We start from the raw sequence: 26,775 nt of genomic DNA, 5'->3' as shown, positions 1-26,775 counted from the left end.
TGTGTGAAAGGAAAAAGTAGCCCAAGTCCAGGAAATGCAGTCCCATCCAGGATTAACCCAAGGAGGAACATGCCAGGACACGTAGTAATGAAGTTGAAAAAAATAAAAATAAAGATAAGAGAATATATTAGAAGCAATGAGGGAAAAGCAACAAATAACATAAAAGGGAACGCCCATAATGCTATCAGCTGATTTTTCAGCAGAAACTCTGCAGGCCAGAAGTGAGTGGCATGATATATTTAAAGTGATGAAAGGGAAAAACCTACAACCAAGAAGACTGTGCAGCAAGGCTCTCATTCAGATTTGACAGAGAAATCAAAAGCTTTGCAGACAAGTGAAAGCTAAAAGAATTCAGAAAGACCAAACCAGATTTACAGCAAATGTTAAAGGCACTTCTCTAGGTGGAAAAAAATGGCCACTACTGGTAGCAAGGAAATTAAAAATGGGAAGGCTCATTGGTAAAGGCAAAGATACAGTAAAGGTAGGAAATCATCCACACGCAATCTAGTAGGGAGGTTGAAAGACAAAAGTAACAAGATCATCTATATAAAAAATAAGAAGTTAAGGGATACACAAAACAATTAGATGTAAAATATGATACCCAAAAGAGTGATTGTGCGAGGAGGTGAGTATGAATGCAGGATATTTAAAATGCATTTGAAAAATAAGAGATCAGCCACTTAAGACAATCATGTATATATAGAGAATACTATATCAAATCCTTATGGTAACCTCAAACCAAAAATTTATAATAGATGTACAGACACAGGCAAAAAAAGGAATCCAAACACAGCGCTAAAGAACATCATCAAGTCACAAGATAACAAAAGAGGAAAGGGGAAAAAAAGACCTACAAAAAACAAATCCAAAACAATTAACAAAATGTCAATAAGAACATACATATTGATAATTACCTTCAATGTAAACAGATTAATTGCTCCAACCAAAAGACAAAGACTGGCTAGATGGATACAAAAACAGGAACCGGATATACACTTTCTAAAAGAGACCCACTTCAGATCTAGAGACAGATACAGACTGAAAGTGACGGGTTGGAAAAAGGTATTCCCTGCAAATGGAAATCAAAAGAAAGCTGGAGTAGCAATACTTATATCGGAAAAAATAGACTTTAAAATAAAGATTGTTACAAGAGACAAAGAAGGACACTACATAATAATCAACGGCTCAATCCAAGAAAAAGATATAAGAATTGTAAATATATGTGCCCAACACAGAAGCAACTCAATATATAAGGAAAATGTTAACACATATAAAAGAAGAAATTGACAGTAACACATTATTAGGGGATTATAACAACCAACTTATATCAACAGACAGATCGCCAAGACAGAAAATCAATGAGGAAACACGGGCCTTAGATGACACATTAGACCAGATGGACTTAGATAATATTTATAGAGCATTCTGTCTGAAAGCAGCAGAATGCACATTCTTTTCAAGTGCAACATTCTCCAGGATAGATCACATGCTAGGCCACAAAGCAAGCCTTAGCAAATTTAAGAAAACTGAAATCACATCAAGCACCATTTCCAACCACAACACTATGAGATTAGAAATCAACAACAAGAAAAAAAACTGTAGGGGAGATTGGTTCAAGATGGCAGAGTAAAAGGAGATGCTCTCACTCCCTCTTTTGAGAACACCAGAATCACAACTAACTGCTAAACATTCATTGGCAGGAAGACACTGGAACTCACCAAAAAAGATACCCCACATGCAAAGACAAGGAGAATTCGCAATGAGATGGTAGGAGGGGCACTATCACAATAAAATCAAACCCCATAACTGCTGGGTGGGTGATTCACAAACTGGAGAATACTTATACCACAGAAGTCCACCCACTGGAGTGAAGGTTCTGAGCCACACGTCAGGCTTCCCAACCTGGGGGTCTGGCAACAGGAGGAGAAATTCCTAGAGAATCAGACTTTGAAGGCTAGTTGGATTTGATTGCAGGATTTTGGCAGGACTGGGGGAAACAGAGACTCCACTCTTGGAGGGCACACACAAAGTAGTGTGCGCATCGGGACCCAGGGGAAGGAGCAGTGACCCCATAGGAGACTGAACCAGACCTACGTGCTAGTGTTGGAGGGTCTCCTGCAGAGGCGGGGGGCAGATGTGGCTCACCAAGGGACAAGGACACTGGCAGCAGAAGTTCTGGGAAGTACTCCTTGGTGTGAGCCCTCCCAGGGTCTGCTATTAGCCCCACCAAAGAGCCCAGGTAGGCTCCAGTGTTGGGTTGCCTCAGGCCAAACAACCAACAGGGAGGGAACCCAGCCCCACCCATCAGCAGACAAGCTGATTAAAGTTTTACTGAGCTCTGCCCACCAGAGCAACAGCCAGCTCTACCCACCACCACTCCCTCCCATCAGGAAACTTCCACAAGCCTCTTAGATAGCCTCATCCACCAGAGGGCAGACAGCAGAAGCAAGAAGAACTACAATCCTGCAGCCGGTGGAAAAAACCCACATTCACAGAAAGATAGACAAGATGAAAAGACAGAGGGCTATGTACCAGATGAAGGAACAAGGTAAACCCCAGAAAAACAGCTAAATGAAATGGAGATAGGCAATCTTCCAGAAAAAAAATTCAGAATAATGATAGTGAAGATGATCCAGGACCTCGGAAAAAGAATGAAGGCAAAGATCGAGAAGATGCAAGGAATGTTTAACAAAGATCTAGAAGAATTAAAGAACAAACAAACAGAGATGAACAATACAATAACTGAAATGAAAACTACACTAGAAGGAATCAATAGCAGAATAACCGAGGCAGAAGAACAGATAAGTGACCTGGAAGACAGAATGGTAGAATTCACTGCCACAGAACAGAATAAAGAAAAAAGAATGAAAAGAAATGAAGACAGCCTAAGAGACCTCTGGGACAGCATTAAACACACCAACATTCGCATTTTAAGGGTCCCAGAAGGAGAAGAGAGAGAGAAAGGACCAGAGAAAATATTTGAAGAGATTATAGTCAAAAACTTCCCAAAACATGGGAAAGGAAATAGCCACCCAAGTCCAGGAGGTGCAGAGAGTCCCATACAGGATAAACCCAAGGAGAAACACGCCTAGACACATAGTAAACAAATTGGCAAAAATTAAAGACAAAGAAAAATTATTGAAACCAGCAAGGGAAAAACGACAAATAACATACAAGGGAACTCCCATAAGGATAACAGCTGATTTCTCAGCAGAAACTCTACAAGCCAGAAGGGAGTGGCATGATATACTTAAAGTGACGAAAGGGAAGAACCTACAACCAAGATTACTCTACCCAGCAAGGATCTCATTCAGATTTGATGGAGAAATCAAAAGCTTTACAGACAAGCAAAAACTAAGAGAATTCAGCACCACCAAACCAGCTCTACAACAAATGCTAAAGGAACTTCCCTGAGTGGGAAACACAAGAGAAGAAAATGATCTACAACAACAAACCCAAAACAATTAAGAAAATGGTAATTGGAACATACATATCAATAATTACCTTAAACGTCAATGGATTAAATGCTCCAACCAAAAGACACAGGCTTGCTGAATGGATACAAAAACAACACCCATATATATGCTGTCTACAAGAGACCCACTTCAGACCTAGGGACACATACAGACTGAAACTGAGGGGATGGAAAAAGATATTCCATGCAAATGGAAATCAAAAGAAAATTGGAGTAGCAATACTCATATCAGACAAAATAGACTTTAAAATAAAGAATGTTACAAGAGACAAGGAAGGACACTATGTAATGATCAAGGGATCAATCCAAGAAGAAGATATAACAATTATAAATATATATGCACCCAACATAGGAGCACCTCAGTACATAAGGCAACTGCTAAGAATTCTAAAAGAGGAAATCGACAGTAACACAATAATAGTGGGGGACTTTAACACCTCACTTACACCAATGGACAGATCATCCAAACAGAAAATTACTAAGGAAACCCAAGCTTTAAATGACACAATAGACCAGAGAGATTTAATTGATATGTATAGGACATTCCATCCAAAAACAGCAGATTACACTTTCTTCTCAAGTGTGCACAGAACATTCTCCAGGATAGATCACATCTTGGGTCACAAATCAAGCCTCAGTAAATTTAAGAAAATTGAAATCATATCAAGCATCTTTTCTGACCACAATGCTATGAGATTAGAAATCAATTACAGGGAAAAAAAGTAAAAAACACAAACACATGGAGACTAAACAATACGTTACTAAATAACCAAGAGATCACTGAAGAAATCAAAGAGGAAATCAAAAAATACCTAGAGACAAATGACAATGAAAACATGACAATCCAAAACCTATGGGATGCAGCAAAAGCTGCTCTAAGAGGGAAGTTTATAGCTATACAAGCCTTCCTCAAGAAACAAGAGAAACCTCAAATAAACAAACTAACGTTACACCTAAAGGAACTAGAGAAAGAAGAACAAACAAAACCCAAAGTTCGAAGAAGGAAAGAAATCATAAAGATCAGAGCAGAAATAAATGAAATAGAAATAAAGAAAACAATAGCAAAGATCAATAAAACTAAAAGCTGGTTCTTTGAAAAGATAAACAAAATTAATAAACCATTAGCCAGACTCATCAAGAAAAAGAGGGAGAGGACTCAATCAATAAAATTAGAAATGAAAAAGGAGAAGTGACAACAGACACCACAGAAATACAAAGCATCATAAGAGATTACTACAAGAAAATCTATGCCAATAAAATGGAAAACCAGGAAGAAAGAGAAAATATGAACAGACCAATCACAGGTAATGAAATTAAAAGTGTGATTAAACATCTTCCAACAAACAAATGTCCAGGACCAGATGGCTTCACAGGCGAATTCTATCAAACATTTAGAGAAGAGCGAACACCCATCCTTCTCAAACTCTTCCAAAAAATTGCAGAGGAAGGAACACTCCCAAAGTCATTCTATTAGGCCACCATCACCCTGATACCAAAACCAGACCAAGATAGTACAAAAAAATAAAATTACAGACCAATATCACTGATGAATACAGATGCAAAAACCCTCAACAAAATACTAGCAAACAGAATCCAACAACACATTAAAAGGATCATACACCACGATCAAGTGGGATTTATCCCAGAGATGCAAGGATTCTTTAATATATGCAAATCAATCACTGTGATACACCATATTAACAAACTGAAGAATAAAAATCATATGATCATCTCAATAGATGCAGAAAAAGCTTTTGACAAAATTCAATACCCATTTATGATAAAAACTCTCCAGAAAGTGGGCAGAGAGGGAACCTACCTCAACATAATAAAGGCCATATACGACAAACCCACAGCAAACATCCTTCTCAATGCTGAAAAACTGAAAGCATTTCCTCTAAGATCAGGAACAAGACAAGGATGTCCACCCTTGCCGCTATTATTCAACATACTTTTGGAAATCCTAGCCACGGCAATCAGAGAAGAAAAAGAAATAAAAGGAATCCAAATTGGAAAAGAAGAAGTAAAACTGTCACTGTTAGCAGATGACATGATACTATACATAGAGAATCCTAAAGATGCCACCAGAAAGCTACTAGAGCTAATCAACGAATTTGGTAAATCTGCAGGATACAAAATTAATGCACAGAAATCTCTTGCATTCCTATACACTAATGATGAAAAATCTGAAAGAGAAATTAAGGAAACACTCCCATTTACCATCGCAACAAAAAGAATAAAATACCTAGGAATAAACCTACCTAGGGAGACAAAAGACCTGTATGCAGAAAAGTATAAGACACTGATGAAAGAAATTAAAGATAATACCAACAGGTGGAGAGATATACCATGTTCTTGGATTGGAAGAATCAATATTGTGAAAATGACTATACTACCCAAAGCAATCTACAGATTCAATGCAATCCCTATCAAATTACCAATGGCATTTTTTACAGAACTAGAACAAAAAATCTTAAAATTTGTATGGAAACACAAAAGACCCCGAATAGCCAAAGCAGTCTTGAGGGAAAAAACGGAGCTGGAGGAATCAGATTCCCTGACTTCAGACTATACTAGAAAGCTACAGTAATCAAGACAGTATGGTACTTGCACAAAAACAGAAATATAGATCAATGGAACAGGATAGAAAGCCCAGAGAAAAACCAACGCACCTATGGACAACTAATCTATGACAAAGGAGGCAAAGATATACAATGGAGAAGAGACAGTCTCTTCAATAAGTGGTGCTGGGAAAACTGGACAGCTATATGTAAAAGAATGAAATTAGAACACTTCCTAACACCATACACAAAAATAAACTCAAAATGGATTAGGGACCTAAATGTGAGACCAGGCAGTATAAAACTCTTAGAGGAAAACATAGGAAGAACATTCTTTGACATAAATCACAGCAAGATCTTTTTTGACCCACCTCCTAGAGTAATAGAAATAAAAACAGAAATAAACAAATGGGCCCTAATGAAACTTAAAAGCTTTTGCACAGAAAAGGAAACCATAAACAAGATGAAAAGACAACCCTCAGAATGGGAGAAAATATTTGCAAATGAATCATCGGACAAAGGATTAATCTCCAAAATATATAAACAGCTCATGCAGCTCAATATTAAAAAAACAAACAACCCAATCCAAAAATGGGCAGAAGACCTAAATAGACATTTCTCCAAAGAAGACATACCGATGGCCAAGAAGCACATGAAAAGCTGCTCAACATCACTAATTATTAGAGAAATGCAAATCAAAACTACAATGAGGTAACACCTCACACCAGTTAGAATGGGCAACATCAGAAAATCTACAAACAACAAATGCTGGAGAGGGTGTGGAGAAAAGGGAACCCTCTTGCACTGTTGGTGGGAATGTAAATTGATACAGCCACTATGGAGAACAGTATGGAGGTTCCTTAAAAAACTAAAAATAGAATTACAATATGACCCAGCCATCCCACTACTGGGCATATACCCAGAGAAAACCATAATTCAAAAAGAGTCCTGTACCACAATGTTCATTGCAGCACTATTTACAATAGCCAGGTCATGGAAGGAACCTAAATGCCCATCGACAGACGAATGTATAAAGAAGTTGTGGTACATATATACAATGGGATATTACTCAGCCATAAACAGGAACTAAACTGGGTCATTTGTAGAGACGTGGATGCATCTAGAGACTGTCATACAGAGTGAAGTAAGTCAGAAAGAGAAAAACAAATATCCTATATTAACGCATATATGTGGAACCTAGAAAGTGGTACAGATGAACCGGTTTGCAGAGCAGAAATTGAGACACAGAAGTAGAGAAAAAACATATGGACACCAAGGGGGGAAAGCAGCGGGGGGTGTGGATTGGGGTGTGATGAATTGGGCGATTGGGATTGACATGTATACACTGATGTGTATAAAATGGATGACTAATAAGAAAAAAAAACTGTGAAAAACACAAACACATGGAGGATAAACAATTTGTTACTAAACAACCAAAGGATCACTGAAGAAATCAGGGGAAATCAAAATATATCTAGAGACAAATGATCCAACAAAAGCACAACAATCCAAAATCTATGGGACACAGCAAAAGCAGTTTTAAGTGGGAAGTTTATAGCAATATACTCTTACCTCAGGAAACAAGAAAAATCTCAAATAAACAACCTAACCTTACACCTAAAGCAACTAGAGAAAAAAGAACAAACAAAACCCAAAGAAAGTAGAAGGAAATAAATCATAAATATCAGAGCAGAAATAAGAAAAGATAAACATCATTGATAAACTTTTAGCCAGAGTCATCAAGAAAAGAAAGAGAGAGGGATCAAATCAATAAAATTAGAAATGAAAAAGGAGTAGTTACAACAGACACAGTAGAAATACAAAGGATTATAAGACACTACTACAAGCAACTATGCAACTATACGCCAATAAAATGGACAACCTAGAAGAAATGCACAAATTCTTAGAAGGGTACAATCTTCCAAGACTGAAACAGGAAGAAATAGAAAATATGAACAGACCAATCACAAGTAATGAAATTGAATCTGTGATTTAAATACTCCCAAGAAAAAGTCCAGGGCCAGATGGCTTCACAGGTGAATTCTATCAAACATTTAGAGAAGACTTAACACTAATCCTTCAGAAAATATTCCAAAAAATTGCAGATGAAGAAACACTCCCAATCTTACTCTATGAGGTCCCCTCAGGCTGATAAGAAAACCAGACAAAGATACCACAAAAAAGAAAATTACAGGCCAATATCACTGATGAACACAGATGCAAACACCCTCAACAAAATACTAGCAAACCCAATCCAACAATACATTAAAAGGATCATACACCATGATCAAGTGGGATTTATCCCAGGGATGCAAGGATTTTTCAATATATGCAAATCAGTCAATGTGATACACCATATTAACAAATTGAAGAATAAAAACCATATGATCATCTCAATAGATGCAGAAAAAGCTTTTCACAAAATTCAACACCCATTTATGATAAAAACTCTCCAGAAAGTGGGCATAGAGGGAACATACCTCAACATAATAAAGGCCATGTACGACAAACGCACAGCTAACCTCATACTCAACAGTGAAAAGTTAAAGCATTCCCTCTAAGATCAGGAACAAGGCAAAGATGTCCATTGTCACCACTTTTATTCAACATAGTTTTGGACGTCCTAGCCACAGCAATCATAGAAGAAAAAGAAAAGGAATCCAATCACTGTTTGCAGATGACATGATACTATACAAAGAAAATTCTAAAGACACTACCATGAAACTACTAGAGCTCGTCAATGATTTCAGTAAAGTTGTAGGATACAAAATCAACACACAGAAATCTGTTGCATTTCTATACACTAACAACAAAAGCTCAGAAAGGGAAATTAAGGAAACAATTTCATTTACCATCACATCAAAAATAATAAAATACCTAGGAATAAACCTACCCAAGGTGGTAAAAGAACTGTACTCAGAAAACTATAAGACTCTGATGAAAGAAATCAAAGATGACACAAACATTTGGAAAGATATACTGTGTTCTTGGACTGAAAGAATCAATATTGTCAAAATGACTATACTACCCAGGGCAATCTACAGATTCAGTGCAATCCCTATCAAATTACCAATGGCATTTTTCACAGAACTAGAACAAAATATTTTTTAACTTGTATGGAGACAAAAAAGACCCTGAATAGCCAAAGAAATCTTGAGAAAGAAAAACAGAGCTAGAGGAATCAGGTGCCCTGACTTCAGACTATACTACAAAGCTACAGTCATCAAAACCATATGGTAGTGGCACAAAAAGAGACATATGGATCAATGGAAACGGATAGAAAGCTCAGAAATAAACCCACCCACCTCTGTGCAATTAATCTATGACAAAGGAGGCAAGACTATACAATGGAGAAAAGACAGTCTGTTCAATAAATAGTGCTGGGAAAACTGAACAGCTACATGTTAAAAAATGAAGTTAGAACATTCTTTAACACCATACACAAACATAAAAACCTAAATGTAAGGCCAGATACTATAAAACTCTTAGAGGAACACTCTTTGACATAAATCGCAGCAATATCTTTTTCAATCCATCTCCTAGAGTAATGGAAATAAAAACAAAAATAAACAAATGGGACCTAATTAAACTCAAAAGCTTTTGCACAGCAAAGGAAACCATAAGCAAAACGAAAATACAACCTCAGAATGGGAGAAAATATTTCCAAATGATGAGACTATCAAGGGATTAATCTCCAAAATTTACAAACAGCTCATGCAGCTCAATATCAAAAAAACAAGCAACCCAATAAAAAAAAAGGGCAGAAGACCTAAATAGACATTTCTCCAAAGAAGACATACAGATGGCCAAGAGACACGTGAAAAGATGCTCAACGTCGCTAATTATTAGAGAAAAGCAAATCAAAACCCCAATGAAGTATCACCTCACACCGGTTAGAATGGGCATCATCAGAAAATATACAAACAACAGATGCTGGAAAGGGTGTGGAGAAAAGGGAACCCTCCTTACACTGTTGGTGGGAATGTAAATTGATACAGCCACTATGGAGAACAGTATGGAAGTTCCTTAAGAAAGAAATAATAGAGCTACCATATGATCCAGCAATTTCACTCCTGGGCATATGTCCAGAGAAAAACATGGTTCGAAAGGATACATGCACCCCAGTGTTCACTGCAGCGCTGTTTACAATAGCCAAGACATGGAAGCAAACTAAATGTCCATTGACAGATGAATGAATAAGAAGATGTGGTACATATATTCAATGGAATATAATTCAGCCATTAAAAGGAATGAAATAATGTTATTTGCAGCAACATGGATGGACCTGGAAATTCTTATACTAAGTGCAGTAAATCAGACAGAGAAAGACAATTATTATATATTGCTTACATGTGGAATCTAAAAATAATGATACAAATGAACTTATTTACAAAACAGAAACAGACTCACAGACTTAGAAAATGAACTTATGGTTACCAGAGGGGAGAAGGATGGGGTGGGGGGAGGGATAGATTGGGAGATTGGGATTGTCATGAACACACTGCTATACTTTAAAAACATAACCAACAAGACCTACCTACCATATAGCACAGGGAATTCTGCTCAATAATCTGTGATAACCTAAACAGGAATAGAATTTGAAAAAGAATAGATACCTGTATATGTATAACTGAATCACTTTGCTGTACACCTGAAACTAACACAACATTGTTAATCAACTACACTCCAATATAAAATTAAAAATTTAAAAAGTAAAATAAAAACAAGGAATAAAAAAACCAAATATATTACAACAAATTGGACAACCTATAAGAAATGGACAAGTTTCTAAAACGTACAGCTCACCAAAACTGAATCAAGAAGAAATAGATATTCTGAACAAATTGATCACTAGAAGTGAAATAGACCTGTAATTTAAAAAACTCCCTGGAAACAAAAGTCCAGGACTGGATGGCTTCACTGGGGAATTCTGCCAAACATGCAAAAAGAATGTATATCAATCCTTCTCAAACTTTTCCGAAAGATTGAAGAGGAGGGAACACTCCCAAAGTCATTCTATGAAGCCACCATCACCCTGATGCCAAAACCCGACAAAGACAATACCAAAATAGAAAATCACAGACCATATCTTTGAAGAATATAGATGCAAAAATTCTCAAAAAAACATTAGCAAACTGAATCCAGCAACACATAAAAAAGATCATACACTATAATCAAGGTGGATTCATCCCAGGGTCACAAGGATCATTCAACATATGCAAATCAATCAATTTGATACACCACATCAACAAATGCAATGACAAAACCACACGATCATCTCAATAGACGCAGAAGAAGCATTTGACAAAATTCAACATCCATTCATGATATTAAAAAAAAAAAAACTCTTACGAAAGTGGGTATACAGGGAACATATCTCAACATAATAAAAGCTATTTAGGACAACCTTACAGCCAACATAATACTCAATAGTGAAATGTTTAAAACCTTCCTGCTAAAATCTAGAGCAAGACAAGGAAGCCCACCCTCACCACTTCTACTCAACATAGTATTGGAAGTCCTAGTCACAGCAATCAGGTGAGAAAAAGAAAGAAAACGTATCCAAATTGGAAGGGAAGAGGTAAAATTGTCATTATACATAGATAATGTGATACTATGTTAGAAAATCCTAAAGACGCCACACAAAAATGACTAGAACTGAAAATCAAATTCAGCAATGTAGCAGAATATAAGATTAACATACAGAAACCTGTTGCATTTCTTTATGCTAACAATGAAAGGGAAGGGAAAGTAAAAAACAATCACTTTTATAATCACATCAAAAAGAATGAAATGCTTAGGAACAAACCTGAAAAAGTAGGTGAAAGACATATGCTGAGAACTATAAAGCACTGATAAAGACAACAGAAGATGATTTAAAGAAATGGAAAGATATCCCATGCTCTTGCTCCACACAAAGGAATGCTACTCAGCCATAAAAGAGAATGAAATCATGCCATCCGCAGCAACATGGATGGACTAGAGATTATCATACTAAGTGAAGTAAGTCAGACAGAGAAGAATTCCATATAATATCACTTATATGTAGAATCTAAAGTATGATACAAATGAACTTATTTACAAAACCAAAACAGACTCATAGACATAAAAAACTAACTTATGGTTACCAAAGGGGAAAAGGGGTGGGGGAAGGATAAATTAGGGGTTTGGGATTAGCAGGTATAAACTACTATAAATAAAATAGATAAACAACAAGTCCTATTGTATAGCACGGGGAACTATATTCAATATATTGTAATAATCTACAATGGAAAAGAATAGGAAGAAAAAATATATATAGATATAAATGCATAACTGCATCACTTTGCTGTACACCGGACACTAACACAACACTGTAAATCAACTATACTTCAGTTAAAAACACAAAACCAAATAACTACCAACAAGTCCCTCTTCACAACACCAGATCAGTGTTTTCCATCATCTGAACGCAACTTCAAACTACACAAGTAAACTCAGATTTGTGACACCCAATCATTTCAGAGAAAATAATTTTTCTTTTCTGCAAGCCAGTGTTGTATAAGTTTTGGTATACTGTAAATCATCATGTTCACGTCCTACAGTAACCAGAGATTTCATAAACCACTTGCAACCCTAAAATAGGTGTTTGTTGTTGTTGTTTTTAGCTTTCTGTGAATGGAATTACTCATTAACACACTTATCCTTTTTGGATTTTTTTTTTTTTTTTTACTTTTAGCTTTTATGTACATTTTTAAGACTACAGTACATACAAATGTATGAGTGTGATTTATTGCTGTTTTCAGTAGATGGTAATTGAGGTGATGTTAGATGTGGTTTTTTCCTCCTGTTCTATGGGGAAAAGTTTGATGAAGAACCTATTAACATGGGCAGATTGTATGGGCTATTTTATCACGTATAAGAGAGCTGACCTTCAGACTAAGTCCCCCATTAGTCACTCTGCCACCTGGGCCAGTGGAAGGAAACGTGGACACTGGAGCCAACAGACTTGGGTTTGAATCCTGACTGCACAGCTACCCCTGAGTGATCTGTGTCACCAACAAAGCCTCTGAGTCTTAAATGTCCTTGTCTATAGAACCAGGTATAATACTATTCTGCAGGATTTAAGATTTAATATGGTATTGCATGTGAAGAACAGGTTACTTGGAACCACTCTTATAAATATTGGCATTTGCTTCCCCTTTTGCTTATTTGTTCCATAAAGCCGGGCTGTTCAAACCTCCACATTATTTATTCTGCTAGCCAAAAGTTAGAATCACAAACTGCACTTAAACATACGAATACTGGGGCTTCCCTGGTGGCGCAGTGGTTGGGAGTCTGCCTGCCAATGCTAGGGGATGCGGGTTCGAGCCCTGGTCTGGGAAGATCCCACATGCCGCGGAGCGGCTGGGCCCGTGAGCCACAACTACTGAGCCTGCACGTCTGGAGCCTGTGCTCCGCAACAGGAGAGGCCGCGATAGTGAGAGGCCCGCACACCGCGATGAGGAGTGGCCCCCGCTCGCCGCAACTAGAGAAAGCCCTCGCGCAGAAACGAAGACCCCACACAGCCAAAAATAAATAAATAAATAAATAAATAAACAAATTTATAAAAACATAAGAATATTGCATTTCTTAAAAACAAATGTCTTAATTCCAGCTGGTGTCAAACTCAATAGACTATTTGTCCTACATTTTCCCCAGCAACAAAGTTCGTTTCAATACCATCCGCAGCACACGGATATCCCAGGAATCTAAAGAATCCATCTAGAAGCCAATTACTATTGTCCCAACCAAGGAGATGCAAAAGCAGCTAGAGGAGCTTGAAAGCAGAGGAAAACATCTTGTCCATGGCACATGATTACCTTTAACAACCAGCTCCTGTTTCAAATTCAGCTTCCTCTGCCCTCAGCTGTAGCTCCCAAATAGCAACACACTGGGGGTTAGGACCTCAACAGAACTTTTGTGGGGGTCACAAACATTTAGTTCACAAAATCTGCACTTACCTGGATCTCCCTGTCTTGCTGTCATCATCACAGCACCTTCAAGACCCTCACTGGAGACTAGGGCCAGGAGGCCAAGAATGGTCCAGGGCACACCTCTCATACTCCAGGAGCTTACAGCCTAGTGGAGAGAAGATTGGGTACTTATTAAATACTTATTAATATCAACAGCTACCATTTATTGAGAACTTACTATATGGCACCCTTAGCACTACTTTAAATGCAAAGCCTGCACCAACTCACTTAATCCCCACGACAACTCTGAGATGATCACTGGCATTTTACAAATGAGGAAACTGAGTGAGGCACCGAGAGATTAAGAAGCTTACACAGACCTAATCAGATTTATAAGCTTTTGCACAGCAAAGGAAACCAGTGGAATGGAAGAAAGTATTTGCAAACACTGCAACTGACAAGGGCTTAATTTCCAAAAAATACAAACAGCTCATACAACTCAATAACAAAAAAACAACCCAATCAAAAAATGGGCAGAAGACCTAAATAGACTTTTCTCTAAAAAAGACATACAGATGGCCAATAGGCACATGGAAAAGATGTTCAACATCGCTAATTATTAGAGAAAGGCAAATCACAACTACAAAGGTGTATAATCTGACACTAGTCAGAATGGTCATCATGAAAAAGTCTACAAATAATAAATGCTGGATGGGTGTGGAGAAGAAGGAACCCTCCTACACTGTTGTCGGGAATGTAAATTTGTGCAGCCACTATGGAGAACAGAATGGAGTTTCCTTAATAAACTAAGAATACAGTTACCATATGATATGGTAATCCATATTACCATATGGATTATGGCAATAATCCCACTCTTGGGCATATATCCGGAGAAAACTCTAATTTGAAAAGATACATACACCCCAATGCTCATAACTGCACTATTTACAATAGTCAAGACATGGAGAAACAGGAAACATCTCGAATAAACAACCTAACCTTGCACCTAAAGCAATTAGAGAAAGAAGAACAAAAAAACCCCAAAGCTAGCAGAAGGAAAGAAATCATAAAGATCAGATCAGAAATAAATGAAAAAGAAATGAAGGAAACAATAGCAAAAATCAATGAAACTAAAAGCTGGTTCTTTGAGAAGATAAACAAAATTGATAACCATTAGCCAGACTCATCAAGAGAAAAAGGGAGAAGACTCAAATTAATAGAATTAGAAATGAAAAAGGAGAAGTAACCACTGACACTGCAGAAATACAAACGATCATGAGAGATTACTACAAGCAACTCTATGCCAATAAAATGGACAACCTGGAAGAAATGGACACATTCTTAGAAATGAACAACCTTCCAAGACTGAACCAGGAAGAAATAGAAAATATGAACAGACCAATCACAAGCACTGAAATTGAAACTGTGATTAAAAATCTTCCAAAACACAAAAGCCCAGGACCAGATGGCTTCACAGGTGAATTCTATCAAACATTTAGAGAAGAGCTAACACCTATCCTTCTCAAACTCTTCCAAAATATTGCAGAGGGAGGAACACTCCCCAACTCATTCTACGAGGCCACCATCACCCTGATACCAAAACCAGGCAAAGATGTCACAAAGAAAGAAAACTACAGGCCAATATCACTGATGAACATAGATGCAAAAATCCTCAACAAAATACTAGCAAACAGAATCCAACAGCACATTAAAAGGATTATACACCATGATCAAGTGGGGTTTATTCCAGGAATGCAAGGATTCTTCAATATACGCAAATCAATCAACGTGATACATCATATTAACAAATTGAAGGAGAAAAACCATATGATCATCTCAATAGATGCAGAGAAAGCTTTCGACAAAATTCAACACCCATTTATGATAAAAGCCCTGCAGAAAGTAGGCATAGAGGGAACTTTCCTCAACATAATAAAGGCCGTATATGACAAACCCACAGCCAACATTGTCCTCAATGGTGAAAAACTGAAACCATTTCCACTAAGATCAGGAACAAGACAAGGTTGCCCACTCTCACCACTATTATTCAACATAGTTTTGGAAGTGTTAGCCACAGCAATCAGAGAAGAAAAAGAAATAAAAGGAATCCAAATCGGAAAAGAAGAAGTAAAGCTGTCACTGTTTGCAGATGACATGATACTATACATAGAGAATCCAAAAGATGCTACCAGAAAACTACTAGAGCTAATCAATGAATTTGGTAAAGTAGCAGGATACAAAATTAATGCACAGAAATCTCTTGCATTCCTGTATACTAATGATGAAAAATCTGAAAGTGAAATTAAGAAAACACTCCCGTTTACCATTGCAACAAAAAGAATAAAATATCTAGGAATAAACCTACCTAAGGAGACAAAAGACCTGTATGCAGAAAATTATAGGACACTGATGAAAGAAATTAAAGATGATACAAATAGATGGAGAGATAAACCATGTTCTTGGATTGGAAGAATCAACATTGTGAAAATGACTCTGCTACCCAAAGCAATCTACAGATTCAATGCAATCCCTATCAAACTACCACTGGCATTTTTCACAGAACTAGAACAAAAAATTTCACAATTTGTATGGAAACACAAAAGACCCCGAATAGCCAAAGCAATCTTGAGAACGAAAAATGGAGCTGGAGGAATCAGGCTCCCTGACTTCAGACTATATTACAAAGCTACAGTAATCAAGACAGTTTGGTACTGGCACAAAAACAGAAATATAGATCAATGGAACAGGATAGAAAGCCCAGAGATAAGCCCACGCACATATGGTCACCTTATCTTTGATAAAGGAGGCAAGCATATACAGTGGAGAAAAGACAGCCTCTTCAATAAGTGGTGCTGGGAAAATTGGACAGGTACATGTAAAAGTATGAAATTAGAACACTCCCTGACACCATACACAAAAATAAACTCAAAATGGATTAAAGACCTAAGTGTAAGGCCAGACACTATCAAACTCTTAGAGGAAAACATAGGCAGAACACTCTATGACATAAATCACAGCAAGATCCTTTTTGACCCATCTCCTAGAGAAATGGAAATAAAAACACAAATAAACAAATGGGACCTAATGAAACTTAAAAGCTTTTGCACAGCAAAGGAAACCATAAACAAGACCAAAAGACAACCCTCAGAATGGGAGAAAATATTTGCAAATGAAGCAACTGACAAAGGATTAATCTCCAAGATTTACAAGCAGCTCATGCAGCTCAATAACAAAAAAACAAACAACCCAATCCAAAAATGGGCAGAAGACCTAAATAGACATTTCTCCAAAGAAGATATACAGATTGCCAACAGACACATGAAAGAATGCTCAACATCATTAATCATTAGAGAAATGCAAATCAAAACTACAATGAGGTATCATCTCACACCGGTCAGAATGGCCATCATCAAAAAATCTAGAAACAATAAATGCTGGAGAGGGTGTGGAGAAAAGGGAACCCTCTTGCACTGTTGGTGGGAATGTAAATTGATACAGCCACTATGGAGAACAGTATGGAGGTTCCTTAAAAAACTAAAAATAGAACTACCATACGACCCAGCAATCCCACTACTGGGCATATACCCTGAGAAAACCATAATTCAGAAAGAGTCATGTACCAAAATATTCATTGCAGCTCTGTTTACAATAGCCAGGACATGGAAGCAACCTAGGTGTCCATCATCGGATGAATGGATAAAGAAGATGTGGCACATATATACAATGGAATATCACTCAGCCATAAAAAGAAATGAAATGGAGGTGTTTGTAATGAGGTGGATGGAGTTAGAGTCTGTCATACAGAGTGAAGTAAGTCAGAAAGAGAAAAAGAAATACAGTATGCTAACACATATATATGGAATCTAAGAAAAAAAAAAAAAAAGGTCATGAAGAACCTAGTGGCAAGATGGGAATAAAGACACAGACCTATGAGAGAATGGACTTGAGGATATGGGGAGGGGGAGGGGTGAGATGTGACAGGGTGAGAGAGTGTCATGGACATATATACACTACCAAATGTAAAATAGATAGCTAGTGGGAAGCAGCCGCATAGCACAGGGAGATCAGCTCGGTGCTTTGTGACCACCTAGAGGGGTGGGATAGGGAGGGTGGGAGGGAGGGAGATGCAAGAGGGAAGAGATATGGGAACATATGTATATGTATAACTGATTCACTTTGTTATAAAGCAGAAGCTAACACACCATTGTAAAGTAATTATACTTCAATAAAGATGTTTAAAAAAAAAAAAAAAAAAGACATGGAAGCAACCTAAATGTCCATCAACAGATGAATGGATAAAGATGTGGTATATACACAACAGAATACTACTCAGCCTTAAAAAAGAATGAAATAATGTCATTTGCAGCAACATCCATGGACCTAGAGATGATCATACTAAGTGAAGTATAGTCAGACAGAGAAAGACAGTAATTCCATGATATCGCTTATATGTGGAATCTAACATATGATACAAATGAACTCATTTACAAAACAGAAACAGACTCACAGACATAGAGAACAAACTTATGGTTACCAAAGGGAAAGGGGGGCTAAATTAGGAGTTTGGGATTAACTTTAAAAAACAAAAAAGAAGCTTGCACAGTCACAGACTTTGAAAATGATAAAGCCGGGATTCAAACCTTGCTCCATCTGTGGTCTTCTTCCAACACGAAAGAGCACGGAAGTTCAGAGATCGACTTTCTGGCTCAGAGCCTGCCCCCACGGGGTGCTGAGCACGTTCCTCTATCACTCTGAGCCTGGACTTCTTCATCGTTAAATGGGCATGATTGCCACCACATGGAACTGCTGCAGGAATTAAAGGCTACAGGTGAACGTACTTGGTGAGTATCAACGTCCTTGGTGAGGACTGCGGACCACGGGGGCTCCTTTCTGCCCCAGAGGTAAGCGCTTTGGGAGTTCCAACAGCAGAAGTACACACTTGGTTGAGCTGATGGAAGGGAAGCCTGGGGTGGTGGGAGGGGGCTTCTGCAGGTGGCGGAGCAGGATTTTTCGCAGGAAGGGAAGTCAGGGAGATACTCTCCAGCGGAAGAGCTCCCGGGGAGGGGAGGAACGGTGGGAGCAGGGAGCGCCCAGTTGCTGTGGCTCTGCCCCGGTGTCAGTGCCCCACGGGGGTGCAGCTCATGGGGAGAGGCTGGGCTCGGTGGGTCCACACCTGTTGGGCATCTGCGCTTGGGTGATCTGGGTGAGGTTGGGCAGCAACTGGCTCTGGACGGAGGGCAAAGCCCAGGCCCGTGTTCCCTGCAGCCCAGGAGCCAGGAGCTCATTAGAGGAGGGAAGGAGCAATTACCTGCAAACTTCAGAAGGCAAAAGACCAGAAGGAGCGGGGGCAGGGGGAGGGTGGTTCTCTACCTGGGGCCCGGCAGCGTGCCAGGACGCAGAGGGGATGAACGGAAGATGGAGACAGCTTCCGGGGTCACTGGCTGATGTCAGGACGGGGTCAGTCAATCAACCAGGTGGCCCGGAAAGCTGGGGAGAGTGGCTTAGGCTTGATATGACCTGTAATGGGGAGCCCTGGGGAATCTGGAGCAAGGGAGGGGCAGGCTTCAAAGGGAGGAAGGGGCTGCTGGTAACTGGATGGGCGGGGCTTGAGCGGGAGGGAAGGAAACCCCAGGGGTGGCTGTGCCCTCTATCCAGGGCGGTGCTGTCAGATAGAAATATAATGCCAAGCCCCTGTGTAATTTACAGTTGTCTGATAGCCCATTAGAAACAGCAAAAGAGGTGAAATTAATTCTGATTATGTATTTAACCCAATATACCAGAAAGATTTATCATTTCTACATGAAATCAATGTAAACATCATTATTGAGATAACTCACATTTCTCTGGTGTTAAGTCTTCGAGGTCAGGAGTGTATCTCAGCCAGGACACAGGGATTCAGACTAGCCGCATTCCTGGGGTCACAGGTGGCTCGTGGCTGCAGCATGGGACAGCACGGGTCTAGAGTGAGGAAAAGTTGGGGTGAAGTGGACTGCAGATGTGGCCCTTCCCAGGTTTCCGTCCTGTGCCCTTTTTAGCACCGCCACCGGCTGGAGGGCTGTGCTGTCCTTTGACCACGAGCTGTGAGCAAGGAAGTGCCCCTGGCCAGCCTCTTCTCTGCTCTGCAGAGCCCTGGGCCAGGCTGGTCTCCACTGCATACCCCGAGTTCAACGTTAGCCCTGGATTTCTCAGGGATAGCCCAAGAGAAAGGAGTTGTTTTTAGAAAATTAACTTCTCTGAAGCGCTCCCATCTTCTGAGGGCTGGGGTGGGCTGAGGAAGTGGGTTTTGAGTCCGCGGTAGCTGCTCCAACCCCGTTAACGCGGGAGGTGGCGTTGGAGATTTGACTTGGGAGCTCCAGCTGACGGCAGAGGAGGCTAATTTATCAATAAAACTGGAGCTGGTTGTTACAGGTTACCAGGTGCCATGGATAAGAAGTTTTCCTCTGCTTTCAAGCTCCTCCTCTTAGCTGCTCTTGCATCTCCTTGATTTGGGAGAAAAAGAATTGGCTTCCAGGCGATTCTTTTACGTTCCTGGGGTATTGGTGTGCTGTGGAGGGTATGAAACAAATTTTGGCGCTGGGCAACTCTGGGTTTGAGTTTCAGCGTTACGACCCCGAGAGAGCTGGGTCATCTTCCTGCCCCTCAGTTTCCTTATCTGCGACGTGGGAACAGGAGTACATATGATTGGAGGGTTTATTCAAAGGATAAAATGGGAGAGAAAGTGTGTGAAGCTCTTCACCTGGGACATGAGGGCTCCACAGATGGGAAATGATTTATGGGTCCCAATTACTGTCATGGCCATCGCTATTCACGGAGCAGGGCCTGGGCTGAGTTTGTGGTTTGGGTCGGGAGAAGCGACAGGAGAAGGATATGGGGGGACGAGGAGGGGTGCACGGAGGGATGTCTCCTTACCAAAGCCAGTCTGAAAGGGGGTCTCTGAGGGATGAAGGTGGAGCCAGAGGCCTCCAGATGGATAGGGCCTGAGTGCGGGAGGCCCGGGGGCTCGTCCTGGGCTGGCAGGCGAGCAGCTCTCCGGCCACAACTGTGAACTCTGTCTGGGGGTCATGTTCTTCCCCACAGGTTTCCAGCTCCACCTCCCACATCCAGAGTTACCCAAACATTTTCCAAACCAGCCTGACCCCTTTCTAATGTATTCCAGATGCACTTGCAAGAAATTGGAAAAATGCAGAGCCAAGTGGGAAGTTGCACGTTTAGAGCACCAGGTTGGGCCCAAAGATTTTGCCCAGTGGGTACCCGGCGCCAGGGGACGCGTTGCCTCTGTTCCTCCTCCTCCCGCATCTCCCCCAGGAGAAGTCTTCCACAGCCCCTTCCCAGAGGCCCCATTTAGAGCTGCCCTTGGCGAGGCAGGGTTTGTCTCGGGCATGCACATTGACCCTCAGACCCATCAGTAGGGCTTGGGGTCACTCATTTTCTGAATATTTATTGAGCACCTACTATGATTTGCTTTGTATATATTTTTTAATTGAGATAAAATTGACATGTAACACTGTATTCATTTCAGGGTACTCTATTGATGATTAATGATTTATAAAAACAGTTTTGATCTCACAAACTCCCTGAAAGGATCTAAAGGACCTCCCGGGGGTCCAGGGATCACACCTTGGGAACAATGTCTTTAAAGGAAAAGTACATGGGTTGATGAGAGCTTCAAACAAGGCAACATGACCCAGCTAGGGGACAAGAGAGTAGATTAAAAAGGAGGACATGGGCAAAGCATGTACAAATGCCCAGTGGTGAGGAATAGCATGATACCCTAGAGGGACTGAAGGAAATACGAATTCTCTGTCTGGGGTATACTGGGGCAGCTGCAAGTCACCCCACCCCTTAAATTCCTGTCACTAAAAATTGATCGAGCTGCTGTGACATGCCAAGTACAGAGCTCATCTCTTCCCTCCTGGAGCTGACAGTCTGGGAGAGGGACAGGATATGCTTATTCCCATCCAGCATTACTGTGATATGTGCAGAGATTGGGGTGCTGGGTTTGATATGTGTGTGTGCAGGAGGGGCACAAATGTCAGATTTGGAAAGTCAAGGTGGCAGGGAGGCTTAAGTTCAGTCTTGAAGGGTGAGTAGGGGTGATCCAGGCGCAGGGGATGGTGTGTCTGTACCAAGCTGAAGGACAGCAGGGCTCAAAGGTCTGGAAGCAAGAGACAGCATGGGCTTTGGTGGGAATGGGAAAGGTGCACCGTGGAGGGGTGGGGAGACTGGGAAGGGTGATGGCCATTCAGTGCAGTGTGCGGACCAGACCAGTCGACTCTGAGCTCTAAACCCACTGTGGTTTGTTGTTAAGATCACAGGCTAAATTCTAAGCCATGACTCCGTATTTTGTGGGTAAGTCACTTTATCTCTTTGGACCAGGTTATAGAGGCTATACTGGTTGGAGTTTAGGAACACAGATTCTGGAGTCTGTCTGCCTGGGCTCAGATCCTAGGTCTGCTATAAACTACCTGTGTCACCTTGGATCAGTCACTCAACCTCTCTGTGACTTAGCTCCTCCTCCCTATAATAGGAATAATGCTAGTACCTACCACATATGATTACTGTAGGGAATCAGTGGTTATATGTAGAGTTATAGGACTTAAGTATTACTCTTGACAAATTCCTCATCCCCAAGAGGGATACTCATCCCAGCTTACCCACTTCAGGTGATGCTGTGGAAAGCGTAGCATCTTAGCATTGGCAGCAGCCCTGGGGGTTTATCTGGCTCAGAGTCCCATGTGGTTCAGGTGACCTCCAGTGTCCCTGACCATCCGCCCATCCTGGACAAGTGGCTGTTTGTGCTCGTGCATGCCCTGTGACAGAGTTGAGAGAACAGGTACTCAAGTGGATGCCCTTCATTCCTGGGAAGAAAACCAGAGGGAGAAATGGAGTCAGAAAAGTGCAAACCTAACATCTATATCCCTTTCTTCCACTTTAGGGAAAGTGATGCAAGTGTGTTTCAACCAAAAAAGAGAAAACCTTCCTCTAGATCTCTATCAGTTCTCTAAAGCACATAGCTGAGCGAGAGCCGAGCAAATCAGCCACGAGAATGGAATGAACTGGAAGATCAGCTGTAACGTAATCCAGCTCCGAAGATGGGAAAAGCCACCAGAAGGAAGAAAAATAATGCAGATGGGGTGGACAAGCTCTGTTGCTCTAAATGACGCTGGTCCTGTAGCTTCAGAGCACACAGCTGTCACTTATGGTGAAGGGTACAGACCCCTCCTAACCCTGCCTGCCGCTGGGCTGGGGTCCAGGCTGGACACAGCCCTTCCATTCCAGTAACACTTGCTTCTGTGGGATCTGAAAAAAGCGGGGCCCTCCCAGGCATTGGCTGTGTTGGTCACCCAACTCGCTCTTTTGAGAGCAGGTTCATCCAATGGTGGATTATGGAATGAGGAGCCAGGCCTTCTCTCACTGGCCTTCTGGGCTGCTGAGACCCCTGGGCAGAGATGCATTCATGTTACCGAACCAAACTTGGGTCTGCTTGCCCGTGTGCAGTAAAGCCAATAAAGCCAAAAAAAGGATTATTTTTTCGAGTCACATATGGCTTCTTTGACCCCATCAAATAACTTTATTCACACAAACGTCCCTAATTTACAAAGCCTCAGTCATTCATACACATTAGGGGGATATCTACAGTATTCAAGGAACTTAAATATAATGTATCCTACCAGCCCAAGTAAACCAAGTACCAAAAATATTCATGTATAAAGTTGTTCACACATAGGTCCTAGATTACCAGCTTCTGTGCAAAAAGAGAAAATAAAGCAAAATAGATTTATTACCTAGCCTTTGAAACTAACCTTGTGCCTGGGTTAAAAGTTTCCTTACACCCAAGCTGGTCTTTCAATAAAGTGAAGCTTTATGGTAATGTGTCAGTACAAGAACAGGCGGCCCATGCTCAAAAACCCCCAACTCCCATAAGGGTTTCAGCAAAGCTTTTTTAAAGGCCAGTTGAGGGAGGGGCATCCTAGGGTATGTGCGTGCACAGTTCTTTGATTGGTTCATGGTGAGGTAACAGGGCGGTGTCACAGGGGTTAACATTATCAATCCTTAGGCACCAGTAGGTCTGGGGGCTACGTGCTCATGGTCATCAAGTAGTTAATTTCTTCCATTTGTTGGTGGTTTAGCATCTGAAAAACTCAGGAAATGTGCATTAGATACCATTATCTAGGTACTTCAGGGAGGAGCTAAAGCAGAGGACATGGGGGAGGGGTCTGTCCCCGGAAGGCCCCATAGGGTCCTGCTCGGTTATATTCAGTCCTCCGTCAGCCCCGAGATGCAGCTTCTGGTCTCCCTGCACCGAATGACCCACCCACCATGGCTTCTTTTTCCCTGCTCATCCCCATGGCTTCGTTTCGAAGGACAACCTTGTTATATGATGGAAAGAATGCCTACTGTGCCTTCCTGAGGCTTGTTTTACGACAACACTCAAAGGGGGTGCAGGCAGAATAGCTTGGCATAGAAGAGTGTTGGACGTCTGGAGCCGGACTGCACAGGTTTGAGCCCTGCCTTCACCAGTTAAAGCTGAGCAACTGGGGCGAGTGACTTACTACAACACACTCATCTGCAAAGTGGGATAATGAGACCTACCCAGTAGGTTGTAACGAAGGATGAAAGCACTTGGAATAGTAGGTGCTCAGTAGATATTTGCAAGGGTTGCTGTATGTCAGGCAGTGTGCTCAACCCATCATGTGTGTCACTTAGTCTGATGAGGGTGCCGTTGTAGTTGTTCCCATCTGCAGGTGTCAGGTCAATTGCCTAAGCTCCCAGAGCTAGGAAGGTCCACACCCAATTCCAACGGATTCCAAACGCCACGCTCTCACCTGGCTTCCATGTTGCTGCCAACAATAAATGGTTTCCAGTCTTCACTTTGCTACTTTCTGGTTGGGAGACTTTGGTTAAGCTGGTTCCTTCACCTGGGCCCTAATTTCCTCCTGCACTAAAAGATAACACGGGGAGGGCTTCCCTGGTGGCGCAGTGGTTAAGAATCCGTCTGCCAAGTGCAGGGGACACGGGTTCGAGCCCTGGTCCAGGAAGATGCCACATGTCGTGGAGCAACTAAGCCCGTGCGCCACAACTACTGAAGCCCGTGTGCCTAGAGCCCGTGCTCCACAACAAGAGAAGCCACCACAATGAGAAGCCCACGCGCCACAACTAGAGAAAGGCCGCGAGCAGCAACAAAGATGCAATGCAGCCAAAAAATATAATAATAATACGAGGACTTCCCTGGTGGTCCAGTGGTAAAGAATGCGCCTTCCAATGCAGGGCACTGGGGTTTGATCCCTGGTCAGGGAACTAGGATCCCACATGCCGGGGGGCAGCTAAGCCCACTTGCCACAACTACAGAGCCCACGCACCCTGGAGCCAGTGTGCCACAACTAGAGGAGGAGAAAACCCGCCTCTACAGCTAGAGAGAAGTCCGAGCGTCTCAACGAAGATCCCACGTGCCGCAACTAAGACCCGATGCAGCCAAAAATCAATCAATCAATCAATCTTTAAAAAAAAAAAAAGATAATACAAAGCCTGAGATGTGTAGTGGAGAAGAATGTGACCGTGAGGCTGGACTCCACTGAGATCCTAACTTGGCTCTGTCGCTCATTCTTGGGGAGAATTTGACCAAGACATTCCAATGTTCCTGCCTCTGTTTTCCCCATCTCTAAGAATGAAGTAATTTGCCCTGATGGCTTCTGAGGCTCCTCCTATATTGGACATTCTGAGTTGCTTCTGGGGAAGCTGAGGTCCAGAGAGGCTAAGAAAATAGCAGAGCACATAAGTATCAGACCTTACAAGGCAGCCAGGGGCCTCCACTCACAGGCTTGCTGAAAGGTGGCACGGGAATCACAGGATGAGCCCTCTCTGGGAAGCCGTACCTGACTGAGAGGCCCTTCAAGTGTTGAAGACTGGGGGGGGGGGGGTCACCGGAATTCAGCCTGCCTGGCATTGAGTCCTGGCTTTGCCTCTTACTTGCTGTGTATGTGACACTGTTGGATGAACCACTTATTCTCTCTAAACTTCAGTTTCCCCATAGGTAAAATGGGGTAGTAATGCCTCCTTCGTAGAGTTGCTGAGGGAGATGAGGTCATTCGTGCCATGTGCTCAGCACTGATCACACCGAGTCTAGCATGTAAAGTGCTGACTGTGGCCGTGAGCCTGTGCCTGATCCGACTTACACTCTAGTCTCCTCGAGGTCAGGCACCTGTCTACCCATATCTGTGTCCCCAGGGCCTAGCACAGCATCTGCCGTGCTCATCACATGCCTCTGAAATAGGGCATAAGCTCCTTCCTGTTACAGATGAGGAGTCTGAGACACAGAGAGGGAACAGTCTGTGCCCAAACAGCCAGCTGCTGGAAAAAGCAGTACAGGATCCCTAGCTTCTAGATTTGAGCCAATGGTGTATCCATGGCAGTGCACAAAACCTTGAATTTTGTCAAGACAATCACCTGAAGGTGACTTGAAATGTCTTCACTTAGTGCCATGGAGTGAAGGGTGTGGATTTAATACCTTTGGATCTGTACTGGACCTTGGGAGCTGGTAAACCCTTCTATAAAACTGATTTTGATCACTTATGTGTAGAATCTAAAATATGGCACAAATGAACTTATCTACGAAACAGAAACAGACTCACAGATGTAGAGAACAGACTTCTGGTTGCCAAGGGGGAGGGCGGTGGGGGAGGGATGGATTGGGAGTTTGGGATTAGCAGATGCAAACTGTTATATATAGAATGGATAAACAAGGTCCTATTGCATAACACAGGGAACTATATTCAATATCCTGTGATAAACCATAATGGAAAATAAT

General features: G+C 41.3%; 1 long non-coding RNA gene across 1 annotated transcript in view; it reads right to left on the bottom strand.

Annotated features, from left to right (window-relative positions):
* LOC133095501 (uncharacterized) overlaps window positions 1-26,775 on the bottom strand; it is an 88,612-nt gene that overhangs the window by 40,513 nt on the left and 21,324 nt on the right. The window contains exons 4-7 of the long non-coding RNA XR_009701619.1: window positions 22,625-22,828; window positions 19,808-19,928; window positions 18,611-18,776; window positions 14,019-14,136 (exon numbers count right to left, since the gene is read on the bottom strand). This is a non-coding gene — a long non-coding RNA (uncharacterized LOC133095501). The remainder of the gene's footprint in view (window positions 1-14,018; window positions 14,137-18,610; window positions 18,777-19,807; window positions 19,929-22,624; window positions 22,829-26,775) is intronic.

The sequence above is a fragment of the Eubalaena glacialis genome, chromosome 7 (assembly GCF_028564815.1).
Source record: "Eubalaena glacialis isolate mEubGla1 chromosome 7, mEubGla1.1.hap2.+ XY, whole genome shotgun sequence".
NCBI classification, from domain to species: domain Eukaryota; kingdom Metazoa; phylum Chordata; class Mammalia; order Artiodactyla; family Balaenidae; genus Eubalaena; species Eubalaena glacialis.
The sequence above is the reverse complement of the archived record's forward strand: the minus strand, read 5'-3'. Positions and strand labels throughout refer to the sequence as shown.